The 17,791-nt window shown below is 37.1% G+C and overlaps 1 protein-coding gene and 1 long non-coding RNA gene across 2 annotated transcripts in view; both read left to right on the forward strand.

Moving 5' to 3' along the window:
• Positions 1 to 17,791, forward strand: part of LOC309642731 — a 414,473-nt gene that overhangs the window by 97,000 nt on the left and 299,682 nt on the right. The gene's annotated exons all lie outside the window — the stretch shown is intronic.
• Positions 1 to 17,791, forward strand: part of PLA2G12B (phospholipase A2 group XIIB) — a 58,812-nt gene continuing 41,021 nt past the window's right edge. The window contains exon 1 of the mRNA XM_082424614.1: positions 1 to 17,791. This exon is cut by the window's right edge and continues 10,337 nt beyond it. The gene's annotated coding sequence lies outside the window, so the exon portion shown is untranslated.

The raw sequence follows: 17,791 nt of genomic DNA on the forward strand, positions 1-17,791 counted from the left end.
CAAAAATTAGACAATTTATTGACAAATTGACAAATTTATTTTATTTATTGAAATTGACAAATTTCTTGAAAGAGAAAAATTACCAAAATTTACTCAAGTAGAAACAGTCTGGATAGCCCCATTTCAAGTAAAGAAATTGAATTAATAATTAAAAACATTATCACATTATCCCAAGAATGTAAAGATGGTTCAATATTTTTAAAATCTGATGGCCAAAAAGCACATGAAGAGATGTTCAACATCACTAATTATCAGAGAAATGCAAATCAGAACTACAATGAGGTATCACCTCACACCAGTCAGAATGGTCATCATCAAAAAGTCTACAAACAATAAATGATGGAGAGGGTGTGGAGAAAAGAGAACCCTCCTACACTGTTGGTGGGATGTAAATCGGTACAGCCACTATGGAGAACAGTATGCAGGCTCCTTAAAAAACTAAAAATAGGGCTTCCCTGGTGGTGCAGTGGTTAAGAATCTGCCTGCCAATGCAGGGGACACGGGTTGAAGCTGTGGTGCAGGAAGATCCCACATGCCACAGAACAACTGAGCCCGTGAGCCACAACTACTGAGCCTGCGCTCTAGAGCCCGTGAGCCACAACTACCGAAGCCTGCGTGCCACAACTACTGAAGCCCACGTGCCTAGAGCCTGTGCTCTGCAACGAGAGAAGCCACCACAATGAGAAGCCCACGCACTGCAATGAAGAGTAGCCCCTGCTCACCGCAACTAGAGAAAGCCTGCGCGCAGCAATGAAGACCCAACACAGCCAAAAATAAAATAAATAAAATAAATAACTTTTTTAAAAAGAGACTTGAAAAAAAAACCTGAAAGTAGAAATACCATATGATCCAGCAATTCCACTACTGGGCATATATCTAGAGAAAAGCGTGATTCGAAAACGTACATGCACCCCAATGTTCACTGCATCATTATTTACAATAGCCAAGACATGGAAGCAACCTAAATGTCCATCAACAGAGGAATGGATAAAGAAGATGTGGTACATATGTACAACGCAATATTAATCAGCCATAAAAAGAACAAAATAATGCCATTTGCAGCAACATGGATGGACCTAAGAGATTATCATACTAAGTGAAGTAAGTCAGACAAAGACAAATATCATGATTTCATTCATATGTGGAATCTAATTTTAAAAAATGATATAAATGAACTCATTTACAAAACAGAAACAGACTCACAGATTTCAAAAACAAACTTATGGTTACCAAAGAGGAAACGTGGAGAGGGGGGATAAATTAGGAGCTTGTGATTAACATACACACACTACTATATATAAAATAGATAACCAACAAGGACCTAAAATAGATAACCAACAAGGACCTAATGTATAGCACAAAGAACGATACTCAATGTTCTGTAATAACCAATATGGGAAAAGAATCTGAAAAAGAATGAATATATGCATATGTATAACCGAATCACTTTGCTGTACACCTGAAACTAACATAACATTGTAAATCAACTATACTCCAATAAAATTAAAAAATAAAAATAAAATAAAATCTGTTAATTGAATCCACAGCCTTAATAAAGGTAATATTAATTGTTGGGGAAGGTGTTTGTCATCCATACATGATTTAAAAAAAAAAAACTTGGAAACTGGAAGTAGAAGGGAACCTCCTTAATCTGATTATGGGTATCTACTATAAACTTCTAATAAATATCACACTTGATTATGAAACTTGTGTTTTGTTTTGTTTTTTTTAAAAGAGAATTTAATCTTAAATCAGTATATTTACCAATATCCAGATGTGTGGTAACAAATACCAACATTTCAACTGCACATGCTATTTTCTTCCCTATATTTGACATTTTATAGTTAGCTGGAGCAGTATAAGAAGCACTGGTGGGCACTAAGGAGGCTTGGTTTCTTTTCTTTTTTTAAAAAAAAATTTTATTTATTTATTTATGGCTGTGTTGGGTCTTCATTTCTGTGCGAGGGCTTTCTCTAGTTGTGGCAAGTGGGGGCCGCCCTTCATCGCGGTGCGCGGGCCTCTCACTATCGCGGCCTCTCTTGTTGCGGAGCACAGGCTCCAGACGCGCAGCTCAGTAATTGTGGCTCACGGGCCTAGCTGCTCTGCGGCATGTGGGATCTTCCCAGATCAGGGCTCGAACCCGTGTCCCCTGCATTAGCAAGCAGGTTCTCAACCATTGCGCCACCAGGGAAGCCCTGAAACTTGTTTTTAAGAATTTCAGTTAACACCACAAGTAATGTCAAATGCTTGCTAGTACTTCTTCCATTCAAAATGGTGTCAAGGTTCTGGTAAATATAACAAGAAAAAGAAAAGAGGTACGTGGCAGATAGTTTAGAAGGACTCACTCTACCTGTTTAAATTCTTATTTTGCTATACTAAATAGACTAAAAGCTACAATATTTTTAAGACTTCCTGTCTGTAGGAATCCAGGTATGTTTTACCACGCAAACACACTTGACAGCAAGGTATGGCACTATTTGCACGTGCTAAAACTGGATCTTTTTGCAAGCTTCATGGTGGTGGCAGCTAGTTTTTCTGGCCCTTCTATGGCAGAGTTTCATAAATATTGAGTGGCAGCATTTTTCCTTGCTATGTTAGCATCCAAGCTCAGCATCTCCTACCTCTGTAGTTTTAGTGACCTAATTCATATCATTTTAAATAATCTTTTTGCTTAAATTAGACACAACTACTTATAACATACCAGTTACAAGTCTTGGCCAAGGAAAGAAATTATGATAAAAAGGAAAAAAAATTTCTCATTATTTGCAGATTATATGATTGAATATAGAGGAAAATCTGAGAAACATACTATATACAAATAACTGTAATACCAAGTTGAAATGGTATTATGAAAGTAGAGATAAAGTGCTACTTATGTTCAAAAGTAAAATTTAATTTCTAGCTTTGAGAGCCCAGTGGTGGTGGAGTGATGCTAAGAGGTGGCATGCACATGGTTATGATGTATAATCTTTTAAAATGATGATGAATTCAATTAGATAGAATTTTGATGAAGACATTTGCATCAATATTTATAAGAGATATTTGCCTGTAGTTTTCTGATCTTGTAGTATTATTGTCTCGCATTGGTATCAGGGTGATACTGGACTCTTTTTTTTTTTTTTTTGGCTGTGTTGGGTCGTTGTTGCTGCACGCGGGTTTTCTCTAGTTGTGGCGAGCAGGGGCTACTCTTTATTGTGGTGCACAGGCTTCTCACTGCAGTGGCTTCTCTTGTTGCGGAGCACGGGTTCTAGGTGCGTGGGCTTCAGTAGTTGTCACACATGGGCTCAGTAGTTGTGACTCACAGGCTCTAGAGTGCAGGCTCAGTAGTTGTGGCATATGGGCTTAGTTGCTCCACGGCATGTGGGATCTTCCCGGACCAGGGCTCGAACCTGTGTCTCCTGCATTGGCAGGCGGATTCTTAACCACTGCGCCACCAGGGAAGCCCTGGACTCTTAAAATGAGTTAAAAGTGTTCTTTCCTTTTAATTTTTGGGAAGAATTTGAGAAGGATTGGTGCTAGTTCCATTTTACATATTTTATAGAATTCAACAGTGAAGCATCTGGTCCAGGGCTTTTCTTTGTTGGGAGGGTTTTGATTATAGATTCAATCCCAAACTAGTCATAAGTCTATTCAGATTTTCCATTTCTTTATTATCGAGTCTTCTAGATTGTGCATTTTTAGGAATTTGTCCCTTTCATCTAGGTTATCCAATTATTGGTGTACAATTGTTCATAGTACTCTTACAACCCTTTTTATTTTTGTAAAATTGGTAGTAATACTCCCTCTTTCATTTCTGATTTAGTAGTTGAATCCTGTCTTTTTTTCTTGGTCATTTATGGCTAAAGATTTATCAATTTTGTTCTTCTCAAGTGGGATTTATTCTTGAAATGCAAGGGTGGTACAATGTATGAAGTGTAATAAACCACATTAATAGAATGGAGGAAAAACCCACATGATAATTTCAAATGTTATAGAAAATCCATTTGACAAATTTTAACACCCTTTCATGGTAAAAACTTAACAAACTAGGAATTAAAAGGGAACTTTCTCCACATGATTTTAGAAGACCCCACAGTTAACAGCATACTCAAAGATGAAAGACTGAAAGGTTTTTCCTAAGACCAAGATACTTCTACCACTTCTATTCCCCACAGTATTGGAAGTCCTGGCCTGAGCAATTCAGCAAGGACAAGCAACAAAAGGCATTCAAATGGGAAAAGAAGAAGTTAAATTATCTCTATTCACATGTGACATGACCTTATATGTAGAAAATCCTAAGTATTACACAAAAAACCCCACTAGAACCAATAAATGGATTAAGCAAAGTTGCAGGATATAAAATCAATTTTAAAAAATAGTTGCAATTATATACAATAATAATTGACAGTTGAGAGAGGAAAATAAGAAAAAATCCATTTCCAAAATCATCAAAGAGAATAAAATACCTAGGAATAAATTTACCCAAGGAGGTAAAAGACTTTCACCTGAAAATTACAAAACATTGCTAAAAGAAATTAAAGACATAAATAAATGGAAAACATCCTTTAATCATGGCCTAGAAGACAATATTATTGAGATGATAATATTACATAAAGGGATATATATATATATTCAATACAATTTCTACTAAAAACCCAAAAAAATTTTTTGCAGAAATAAAAAACCCATTTTAAAATTCATGTGGAATTTTAAGGGGCCCCAAATAGCCAAAATAATTTTTAAAAGGAGCAAAGCTAGAGGATTCATACTTCCTGATTTCAAAGTTTACTACAAAGCTTAAGTAATCAAAATATTGTGTTATTGGCTTAAGGAAAGAAATATAGACCAGAATAGAGAGACTAGAATAAAGAGCCCACAATAAACACCCTCTTACATAGTCAAATGATTTTGACAAAGGTGCTAAAGCCATTGAGAGGTAGAAAGGACTCTCTTTTCAAAAAACAGTCCTGGAAAAACTGGCTATCTACATGCAAAAGAATGAAATTGGTCCTTTATCTTATACCACATGTAAAAATTAATGCAGAATGGGATTTCCCTGGTGGCGCAGGGGTTAAGAATCTGCCTGCCAATGCAGGGGACACGGGTTCGAGCCCTGGTCCGGGAAGATCCCACATGCAGGGCTTCCCTGGTGGCACAATGGTTAAGAATCTGTCTGCCAATGCAGGGGACACAGGTTCGAGCCCTGGTCTGGGAAGATCCCACATGCCACAGAGCAACTAAGCCTGTGCGCCACAACTACTGAGCCTGCGCTCTAGAGCCTGCAAGCTACAACTACTGATCCCATTTGCCACAACTTCTGAACCCCATGTGCCTAGAGCCCATGCTCTGCAACAAGAGAAGCCACTGCATGGGAAGCCCCTGCACCACAATGAAGAGTAGCCCCCACTTGCTGCAACTAGAGAAAAGCCTGCATGCAGCAACGAAGATCCAATGCAGCCAAAAATAAAATAAATAAATAAAAATTAACTAATTAATTAATTTTTTTTAAATCTGGTTTTTTTAAAAAAAAAAAGATTCCACATGCTGTGGAGCAACTAAGCCTGTGTGCCACAACTACTAAGCCTGCGCTCTAGAGCCCGTGAGCCACAACTACTGAGCCCACGAGCCACAACTACTGAGCCCATGTGCCGCAACTACTGAAGCCCATGCACCCAGAGCCCGTGCTCCGCAACAAGAGAAGCCACTGCAACGAGAAGCCCATGCACCATAATGAAGAGTGGCCCCTGCTCACCGCAACTAGAGAAAGCCTATGTGCAGCAATGAAGACCCAATGCAGCCAAAAATAAATAAATAAATTTAAAAGAAATTAATGCAGAATGTATCAAAGACCTAAATGTAACAGCTAAAACTATGAAACTATTGACAAAAACATAGAGGAATATCTTCATGACATTGGATATGGCAATGCTTTCTTGGATATGACACTAAAAGCACAGTCAACAAAAGAAAAACACAGATCAATTGGACAATACCAAAATTTAAACTTTTCTGCAAAATTTAAAACTATCAAGAGAGTGAAAAGGCAATCCACAGAATGGGATGAAGTATTTGCAAATCCTATAAGAGACTAATATCAAGAGTATACAAAAAAAAAAAAAAAGAGTATACAAAAACTCCTAAAACTCAACAACAACCACCACTGCAATTAAAAACTGGGCAAAGAAGCTTTCCCAGCTGTACAGGACAGCCAATGAGGCCCATTTATCTCTTACTTCATCCAGAGTACTGAGTTATCAGCTGCATCACTTGGGGGGCAGGAAGAGGCTGGGAGAGTGGCAAATAGGACTCTTGGATAGCATAAAAGGGATGCAAATCCTAGCCACATCAGGGACTGCATCAAGAAGCCCACCCACGAGTCACTGGGGATGCCTCCTGACCCACTGATCCCCCCAACTCCAGCACTCTGCATGCCTCACCCATTATATCCCCACAACTTGTGGCTGGCTCTTGGTGCATGTTCCTGATGGTGCCTGGAATGAGCTTCGGCAGATGGCTAGTGGGGACTCACAGAAAGCCAGCCTGACTCTGCAGGCCAGGGAGAGACCAGAAACTTAAGTTTTAAGTCTGCCCTTGGTTAAGCAAAAGGGAGGCTGTGAGCACCAGGCCTAGTGTACTGCAGGATTGAGAGAAGGCATATGAGCTTAAGAATTCAGCCAAAAGAGGGAGCAGGTAGCATGGAGCAGATGCATTCAAATAATCTGATAAATGCTGAGAATTTCTAGCAGAGCTGATGGAAGGTAATTCTCTCCTGAAGCCGGTTATTAAAGACAAGAGGAGGTAACTCCTGCTTTAAATGTAAAGAGAACAATGTAAGATTTAAGGAACATTAAAAAAATCAAGGAAACATGACAACACTAAAGGATCACAATAATTTTTTAGTAACTGAACCCAAAGACATGGAGATCGGCAATTTACCAAATAAAGAATTCAAAAGAATTGTTTTAAGGAACCCCAATGACCCACAAGAAAACACAGAAAATCAATTCAATGAAATCAGGAAACAATACATGAACAAAATAAGAAGCTTAACGAAGAGGTAGAAATCATAAAAAAGAACCAAACAGAAAATCTGAAGAATACAGTAAGTAAAAGAAAAATGCAGTAGAGAGCACCAACAGCAGGATGGATCAAGCAGAAGAAAAATAGATATGAATTAGAAGATAGGACCTTTGAAATTATCCAGTAAGAGGAGAAAAAAGAATAGAAAAAGCTAACTTGATCTATGGGACAACATCAAAAGAAAGTCTGTGAATTATTGGAGTCCCAGAAAAGACAAGAGAAGGAGAAAGAAAGCTTATTTAAAGAAATAATGGCTGATGGACTTCCCTGGTGGCACAGTGGTTAAGAATCTGTCTGCCAGGGAAGGGGACATGGGTTTGATCCCTGGTCCAGGATGTTGCCACATGCCGCGGAGCAACTGAACCTGTGTGCCACAACTACTGAGCCTGTGTGCCACAATTACTCAAGCCCGTGCACCCTAGAGCCCACGCACTGCAACTACTGAGCCGATGCGCTGCAACTACTGAAACCTGCGCACTCTAGGGCATACGTGTCGCAACTACTGAGCCTGCGTGCTGCAACTACTGAAGCCCACGCAGCTAAAGCCCATGCTCTGCATCAAGAGAAGCCACTGCAATGAGAAGCCCGCACACCGCAACGAAGAGTAACCCTCGCTCACTGCAACTAGAGAAAGCCTGTGCACAGCAACAAAGATCCAACGCAGCCAAAATAATTAATTAATTAATTTAAAAACCCGAAACAATGGCTGAGAACTTCCCAAATCTGAAGAGAGATTTGGATATCCAAGTTCATGAAGCTCATAGGACACCAAACTCTTTCAATGTGAACAGATCTTCACCCTGAAATGATACATTAAATTAAAGGAACTTAATAGATATATACAGAACATTCCACCCCAAGGTAACAATGCATATTTTCCTCAAAGTGCACATATCTAGGATAAAACATATATTAGGCAAAAAAATACATCTTAATAATATTAAGAATATTGAAATCAGATCAAGCATTTTTTCTGACATCAATGGTATAACTGGAAATCAATTACAAGAACAAAACTGAAAAATTCATAAATATGTGGGGATTAAACATGCTACTGAAGAACCAATGGGTCAAGGAATAAGTCAAAAGAGAAATTTTAAAAATACCTTGAGACAAATGAAAATGGCAATACAACATACCAAAATTATGTAATGCAGCAAAAGAAGTTCTATGAGGGAAGTTCATAGTGATAAACGCCTACACTAAGAAATAAGATAGATCTCAAATAAACAACCTAACTTTACACTTCAAGGAACTAGAAAAAGAACAAAGAAAGCCCAAAATTAGTAGAAGGAAGGAAATAAAGATCAAAATGAAAATGAATGAAATAGAGACTAGAAAGACTACAGAAAAGATCACTAAAATTAAGGGCTGTTGTTTTTTTAAAGATAACAAAATTGGCAAATCTTTAGCTGGATTCACCTAGAAAAAAAGAAAGGACTCAAATAAAATTAGAAAGGAAAGAGATGTTACAACTGATACCATAGAAATACAAAGGATCATAAGAGACTACTATCAACAATTATTCACCAACAAATGGGACAACCTAGAAGAAATTGATAAATTCTTAAAACATACAATCTACCAAAACTGAATCAGGAAGAAATAGAAAATATGAAAAAAAAAACAACAAACCAAACAGTTACTAGCTGGAGATTGAATAATTAGTCGAAAACCCCCCAACAAAAATCCAAGACCAGATAGCTTCATTGGTGAATTCGACCAAACATTTAATGAAGAATGTCAATCCTTCTCAAACTCTTCCAAAAAGTCAAAGAGGAGGAAACACTTCCAAACTCATTTTACGAGGCCAGCATTACCGTGATACCAAAAACAGACAAGAACACTACAAGAAAATAACAGTACTGGCCAATATCCCTGATGAATATAGATGCAAAAATCCTCAACAAAGTATCAGCAGACAGAATTCAACAATACATTAAAAGGATCATACACCAGGGAGGTGTGGCCAAGATGGCAGAGTAGGAAGACCCTGAGCACACTTACTCCCACAGGCACAGGAAAATTACAACCATCTACAGAGCAACTGTCTATAAGAACGACCTGAGGCCTAGCAGAAAAGATTTTCCACAACTAAAGATATAAGGAAGGCACTACAAGATGATGCTGTATAGTCAAGAACCACATCCCCAGAGTAGGCGACCACAAATGGAAGGATAATCACCACATCCCCAGGGCAGGCGACCACAAATGAGAGGATAATCACAACTGCAGAAGTTCTCCTTGATGAGCGGGAGACTGAGCCCCATGTTCTGCTCTGTAGCCTGGGGGTCCTGCACCAAGAAAACAAACCCCAAGAATGTCTTGCTTTGAAGGCCAGTAGAGCTTGTGTATGGGAAAGCCAGAGGGCTGTACAAAGCAGAGACTCTGCTCTTAAAGGGCATGCATATAATCACACACACTCTGAGTTCCAGTGCAGAGGTAGTAATTTGAAAGGAGCCTGGGTCAGACCCACTTACTGATCTTGGAGAGCATCCTTGAGATCCAGGAGCCAACTGGAACTCCCTCTGGGGACATAGATGCTGATAGCACCATTTTGGGGGGAGCTTATTCTACTACAAGGATGCTTGTGTTGGCAAGCATCATTTTGGAGTCCTCTCTGTAGCCTATTAGCGCCAGGGGCTTACACATCCACCAACAGGTTGGCACCAGCCCTGTGACTCCCTTGACTACGCAACCAGCCATGCTGGGACATGGCCCCACCCACCAGCAGGCTGAAACCAGCCCTATGACTACACATACTGGGAAGCCAGCTGTGGTGGCACCTGCCCACCAGCAGGCCATCACCAACCCCAGGACCCTTCAGGCCACATAGGCACCTGAACTACGCCTTGACCGCATCCACCAGTGAGCTGGCAGCCACTGCATGAGTCAGGGCCTGGCAGCCAACCAGACCTGGGGCCAGCCATGCCTACCAGGACTCCCACATTAGTTGGCCTCACCACAACAGAAGGGCCCATGCAGCCCATATAGGGGGCACCCTAGAGTGTACAGCCCTGGAAACAAGAGGCGAGTGTGCTGCTGGGCCCCATAGGACATCTACATAAGGCTACTTTTCCAAGATCAGGAAAAGTAACTCACCTACATAATATATAGAAGTATACAGATAATTAGGCAAAATGAAGCGACAGAGGAATATTTTCCACATGAAGGAACAAGACAAAACCCCAGAAGAAGAACTAAGTGGAAATAAGGAATCTATCCAATAAAGAGTTCAAGGTGGGACTTCCCTGGTGGCGCAGTGGTTAAGAATCCACCTGCCAATGCAGGGGACACGGGTTCGAGCCCTGGTCCGGGAGGATCCCACATGCCGTAGAGCAACTAAGCCTGTGCACCACAACTACTGAGCCTGTGCTCTAGAGCCTGCGAGCCACAACTACTGAAGCCCGTGTGCCTAGAGCCCATGTTCCGCAACAAGAGGAGCCACCACAATGAGAAGCCCACGCACAGCAATGCGTAGCCCCCACTTGCTGCAACTAGAGAAAGCCCACGCGCAGCAACAAAGACCCAACGCAGCCAAATATAAATAAATAAGTAAGTAAGTAAATTTAAAAGAAAAAGAGTTCAAGGTGATGATCATGAAGATACTCAATGAACTCGGGTGAAAAATGGATGAACACAATGAGAAGTTTAACAAAGAGCTAGAAATATGAAGAAGAAACAAACAGAGCTGAAAGATACAATAACGGACATAAAAAATGTACTAGAAAACATCAACAATAGATTAAAGGAAGAGATCAGCAAATTGGAAAACAGAGTAGTGGAAATCAGCCAAGCTGAACAGACAAAAGAAAAAAAAATTTTTTATGAGGATAGTTTAAGAGACTTCTGAGACAACATCAAGGGTACTAACAAAACAACTAGATGTTAAATATTATGCCAAATGTGTGTGTGTTGGGGGGAAGGAGTAAAATTGCAGGGTTGTTAGAATGTGTTTGAACTTAAGATAACCACATATATTTTTATATATAGTCATACTTTTATATTTGAAGCTCATGGTAACCACAAACCAAAAATATATAATAGATACATACACACAAAAGACAAAGGAATCCAAACATAACACTAAAGATAGTCAAATCACAGAGAGCAACAGATGAAGAAAGAAACAAAAGAAAAATACAAAAACAACCAGAAAACAATTAACAAAATGGCAATAAGTATATACCTAGCAATAATTGCTTTAAAGGTAAATGAACTAAATGCTCCAATCAAAACCATAGAGTGGCCGAATGGATACAAAAACAAGACCCATATATATGCTGCCTAGAGACTCACTTCAGATCTGAAGACACACACAGAAAGTGAGGGGGATGGAAAAAGGTATTCCATGTAAATGGAAATGAAAAGAAATCTGGGGTATCAATGAGACAAAATAAACGTTAAAACAAAGAATGTAACAGGAGACAAAGGATATTACATAATGATAAAGGGATAAATCCTACAAGAAGATATAACAATTGTAACTTTATATGCACTCAACATAGGAGCACCTACATACATAAAGCAAATATTAACAAACCAAAAGGGACAAATTGATAGTAACACAATAATAATAGGGGACTTTAACACCCCACTTACATGAATGGACAGATCATCCGGACAGAAAATCAATAAGGAAACACAGGCCTTAAACAACAGCTTAGATCAGATGAACTCAAGATATATATACAGAACATTCCTTCAAAAAGCAGCAGAAAACACATTCTTTTCAAATGGGCATGGGACATTCTCCATGATAGATCACATACTCAGCCACAAAAGAAGTCTCAGTAAATTTAAGAAAATTGAAATCATATCAAGCATCTTTTCCGGTCATGACACTATGAGACTGGAAATAAACTACAAGAAAAAGTTTGCAAAAAACAAGCATGTGGAGGCTAAAATATATGCTACTAAACAACCAATGTGTCATTGAAGAAATCAAAGAGGAAATTAAAAAAATACTCAGAAACAAATGAAAATAGAAACAATGATCCAAAAATCTATGGGATGCAGCAAAAGCAGTTCTAAAAGGGCAGTTTCTGGCAGTACAAGCCTACCTCAGGAAACAAGAAAAATCTCCCATTAACAATCTAACTTTACACCTAAATGAACTAGAAAAAGAAGAAAAAACAAAACCCAAAGTTAGTAGAAGGAAAAAAATAATAAATATCAGAGCAGAAATAAATGAATCTGAGACTAAAAAATAATAATAATAATGATTAATGAAACTAAGAACTAGTTATTTGAAAATATAAGCAAAAGTGATAAACCTTTAGTCAAACTCATCAAGAAAAAGAGAGGTCCCAAATAAATAAAATCAAAAATGGAAGAGAAGAAGTTATAACCGAACCATAGAAATACAGACGATCATAAAAGACTACCACAAACAATTATATATCAATAAAATGGACAATCTAGAAGAAATAGATCAACTCCTAGAAACACACAATCTCCCAAGACTGAATCAGGATGAAACAAAATATGAAGAGACTGATTACCAATAATGAAAATAAACCAGTAATAAAAAAACAAAAACAAAACAAAAAATCTCCTAACAAAAGTCCTAGACCAGACAGATTCACAGGTAAATTCTGTCAAATATTTAAGAAGAGTTCACACATATCCTTCTTAAACTATTCCAAAAAAACTGAAGAGGAAGGAATACTTCCAAACTCATCCTATGAGGCCAGCATCACCCTGATACCAAAACCAGACAAAGACACCCCCAAAAAAGAAAACTACAGTCCAGTAACACTGACGAACATAGACGCAAAAATCCTCAACAAAATATTAGCAAACCAAATTCAACAATACACTAAAAGGATCATACACCATGATCAAGTAGCATTTATTCCAGAAATGCAAGGATGGCCCCATATCCACACACAAAAAATCAATGTGATACATCACATCAACAAATTGAAGAATAGAAATCACATGATCATCTCAATAGATGCAAAAAAAAGCTTCTGACAAAATTGAACACCCATTTATGATTAAAAAAAAAAAAACCTTAACAAAGTGAGTATAGAGGGAACATACCTCAACATAATAAAGTCTATGTGTGACAAGCATACAGCCAACATCATACTCAAGGGTGAAAAGCTGAAAGCATTTCCTCTAAGATTAGGAACAAGACAAGGATGCCCACTCTGACCACTTTTATTCAACATAGTATTGGAAATTCTAGCCATAGCAATCAGAAAAGAAAAAGAAACAAAAGGAATCCAAATTGGAAAGAAAGAAGTAAAACTGTCATTGTTTGCAGATGACATGATACTATATATATAAAAAAATCTTAAAGACACCACCAAAAAAAAATTAGAACTAATAAATGAATTCAGTAATGTTGCAGGATATTAAATTAAAATACAGAAATCTGTTGCATTTCTATGCACTAACAACAAATATCAGAGGAGTTAAGAAAACAATCCCATTTACAATTGTGCAAAAAAGAATAAAATACCTAGGAATAAATCTAACCAAGAAGGTATAAGGCTTGTATTCAGAAAACTATCGTACAATGATGAAAGAAATTGAAAATGACACAAGCAAATTCACATGGATTGGAAGAATTAATATTGTTAAAATAACCATACTACTCAAGGCAATCTACAGATTCAGTGCAATTCCTATCAAAATACCAATAGCATTTTTCATGGAACTAGAGCAAGTAATTCTGAAATTTGTATGAAAACAGAAAAGATCTCAAATAGGCAAAATAATCTTGAGAAAGAACAAAGGTGGAGACATCACTGTCCCTGATTTCAACCTATGCTACATAGCTACAGTAACCAAAACAGTGTGGTACTGCCACAAAAACAGACACAGATCAGTGGAACAAAATAGAGAGCCTAGAAATAAACCCACATTATATGGTCAATTAATCTACAACAAAGGAAGCTGGGAAAAGACAGCTTCTTTAATAAATGGTGCTGGGAAAACTGGACAGCTACATGCAAAGAATCAAACTGAACTACTTTCTCACACTATATCACACAAAAATAAACTCAGAATGAACTAGATTCAAAGGTAAAACCTGAAAACATAAAATTCCTAAAGGAAAATATAAGCAGTATGCTCTCTGACATCAGTCTTAGCAATACTTTTTTGGATATGTCTCCTCAGACAAAGGAAACAAAAGCAAAATAAACAAATGGGACTATATTAAACTAAAAATCTTTTGCACAGCAAAGGGAACTATCAACAAAACAAAAAGGCACCCTACTGAATGGGAGAAGATATTTGCAAATGATTTATCTTATAAGGGTTAATATCCAAAATATACAAAGAAGTCATACAACTCAACATCAAAATAAAAAACAAACAAACAAAAAACCCAGACAACATGATTTAAAAAATGGGCACAGAAAAACAAACAAACAAACAAAAACAAAAATGAGCAGAGAACCTGAATAGACACTTTTCCAAAGAAGACATACAGATGGTCAACAGACACATGAAAAGATGTTCAACATCACTCATCATCAGGGAAATGCAAATCAAAACCATAATAAGATATCATCTCACACCTATCAGAATGGCTATTATCAAAAAGACAACAAATAACAAGTGTTGGCAAGGATGTGGAGAAAAGGGAACTCTTGTGCACTGTTGGTGGGAATGTAAATTGGTACAGCCACTATGAAAAAGAGTACAGCAGTTCCTCAAAAAATTAAAAATAAAACTACCTTACAATCCACCAATTCTACTTCTGGGAATTTTTCTAAAGAAAACAAAATCACTAATTTGAAAATATATATGCACCCCTATGTTCACTGTGTGAACATTATTTACAATAGCTAAGATGTGGAAGCAACCTAAGTGTCAATGTATAGATGAATGGATAAAGAAGAGGTAGTATGTGTGTGTATATATACACACACACAATGGACTATTAGTCAGTCACTAAAAAGAATGAAATCTTGCCATTTGAGACAAGAAAGATGGACCTAGAGGGTATTTACGCTAAGCGAAATTTAAATCAGACAGAAAAAGACAAATATCATATGCTTTCACTTATATGTAGAATCTAAAAAACAAAACAAATGAACAGACATAACAAAATGGAAACAGAGTCATGGATACAGAGAACAAACAGGTGGTTGCCAGAGGGGAGGGGGTAGAGCTATGAGTGAAAAAGGTAAGGGAGATTAAGAGACACAAGCATCCAGTTGCAAAAATAAATGAGTCATGGAGATGAAATGTACAACATGGGGAATAAAGTCAATAATATTGTAATAACTTTGTATGGGGACAGATGGTAACCAGACTTATCATAGTGATCATTTTGTAATGTATAAAAATATCAAATCACTATGTTGTACATGTGAGACTAACATAATATTGTAAGTCAATTATACTTCAATAAAAAAAGAAAAAGAAGAAAGAAAAAATACATAATTATTCAGAAGCTGGAATCAAATGTTTAATCTGTTGACAAAAACTGATTCTCTGATACCACTTAATGAGAACATCAGTCACGCCATTTTAAAACTTTCATATGTAAGGAAAAACAGGTGGCTAATCAGGTAAAATGAAGAATTGTAGAAAAAAAAGTTTGCTTTGAATTTGCCGGGGGTTTTTTGCTTACAAAAATTGAATTTTGATTATCAAGAGACATGTGTCTTTTATCTGTTGGTGACATATATTGATTTGTAATGCTGTCTCTTGCATTAACCTAGAAGGAGTTGCCTTCATTATTTCTTCATTTCAGCAGAAATAAATGTGGAATCTAGCGTCCTTTTAAACCTCAAAAAAAAAAAAAAAAAAAAAGGATCATACACCATGATCAAGTGGGATTTATTCCAGAGATGCAAGGATGGTTAAATATCTGCAAATCAAGCAATGTGATACAGCATATCGACAAAATGAAGGATGAATATCATATAACCATCTCAATAAATATAGCAAAACAGTTGACAAAACCCAACATCCATTTATGATTAAAAACTCTCAACAAAATGGGTACAGAGGGAATGTACCTCAACATAATAAAGGCCACATACAACAAACCCACAGCTAACATCATACTCAATGGAGAAAATCTGAACACTTTCCTCTAAGATTAAGAGTAAGACAAGGATGCTGACTATTACCACTTTTATTAACATAGCATTGGAAGTCCTAGCCAGAGCAATTAGGCAAGAAAGTGAAATGATGGCATCCAAATTGGAAAGGAGGAAGTAAAACTGTCACTATTTGCAGATGATGTGATATTATATGTAGAAACTCCTAGAGACTCCACAAAAAAACTATTAGAACTAAAGACAAATCCAGTAAATTTGTAGGATACAAAAATCAATGTACAAAAATGTTGCCTTTCTATATGCTAATAATAAACTATCAGAGTAATTAAGAAAACAAACTCATTTACAATTGCATCAAAAAGAATAAAATACCTAGGAATAAATTTAACCAAGGCAGTAAAAGACCTATACACTGAAACCTGGAAGACGCTGACGAAAGAAATTGAAGATGACATAAATAAATGGAAAGATATTCCATGGTCATGGATTGGAAGGATGTTAAAATGTCCATACTATGCAAAGAGACCTCTAGATTCAATACAGTCTCTATCAAAATTCCAATGGCATTTTACACAGAAAGAGTACAAACAGTCCTAAATTTTGTATAGAACCAAAACAGACCTGAAAAGCCAAAGCAATTCTGAGAAAGAGGACCAATGCTGGAGGCACAACATTTTCTGATTCCAAGCTATATTACAAAGCTACAGTTATCAAAACAGTATAGTATTGGCATAAAAACAGACACATAGATCAATGGAACAGAATAGAGAGCCTACACGTGAACCCACATATATATGATCAATTAATTTACAACAAAGGAGTCAAGAATATACAATGGGGAAAGGGCAGTCTCTTCAGTAAATGGTGCTAGGAAAACTGTATAGCCACATTCGAAATAATGAAACTGTACCACTATCTTACACCATACACAAAAATCAACTCAAAATGCATTAAAGGCTTGAGCCTAAAACCTGAAACCATAAACCTCCTAGAAGAAAATATAGGCAGTAAGCTCCTTGACACTGGTCTTGGTGATGATTTTTTTGGATTTGACACCAAAAGCAAAGGCAACAAATGCAAAAATAAACAAGTGGGACTACATCAAACTAAAAAGCTCTGAACAGCAAAGAAAATGATCAACACAATAAAAAGGCAACCTACAGAATGGGAGAAAATATTTGCAAATCATGTATCTGATAAGGGTTTACTATCCAAAATATACAAGGAACTCATATAACTCAGTAACAAGAACACCTAAACAGATTAAAGAATGGATAGACAACTTGAATAGACATTTTTCCAAAAACAATATACAGATGGCCGACAGGCATATGAAAAGATTTTCAACATAACTAATCATCGGGGAAATGCAAATCCAAATTACAATGAGATAAACTCACACCTGTCAGAATGGCTACCATCAAAAAGACAAGAGTTAAGTGTGGGCAAGGATATAGAGAAAGGGAGACCCTTATGCACTGTTGGTGGGTAAATAAATTGGTTCAGCCACTATGGAGAACAGTATAGAGGTTCCACAAAAAGTTAAAAATAGAACTACCATATGATTACCAATCCCACTTCTGGGCATATATTCAAGGAAATTTAATCAAGATCAAAGAGATATCTGCATCCCCATGTTCACTGTAGCATTATTCACAATAGCCAGTATATGGAAACACCCTAATAAAAAATTATAT

The sequence above is a fragment of the Balaenoptera physalus genome (assembly GCF_965194825.1).
Source record: "Balaenoptera physalus genome assembly, chromosome: 14".
NCBI lineage: Eukaryota > Metazoa > Chordata > Mammalia > Artiodactyla > Balaenopteridae > Balaenoptera > Balaenoptera physalus.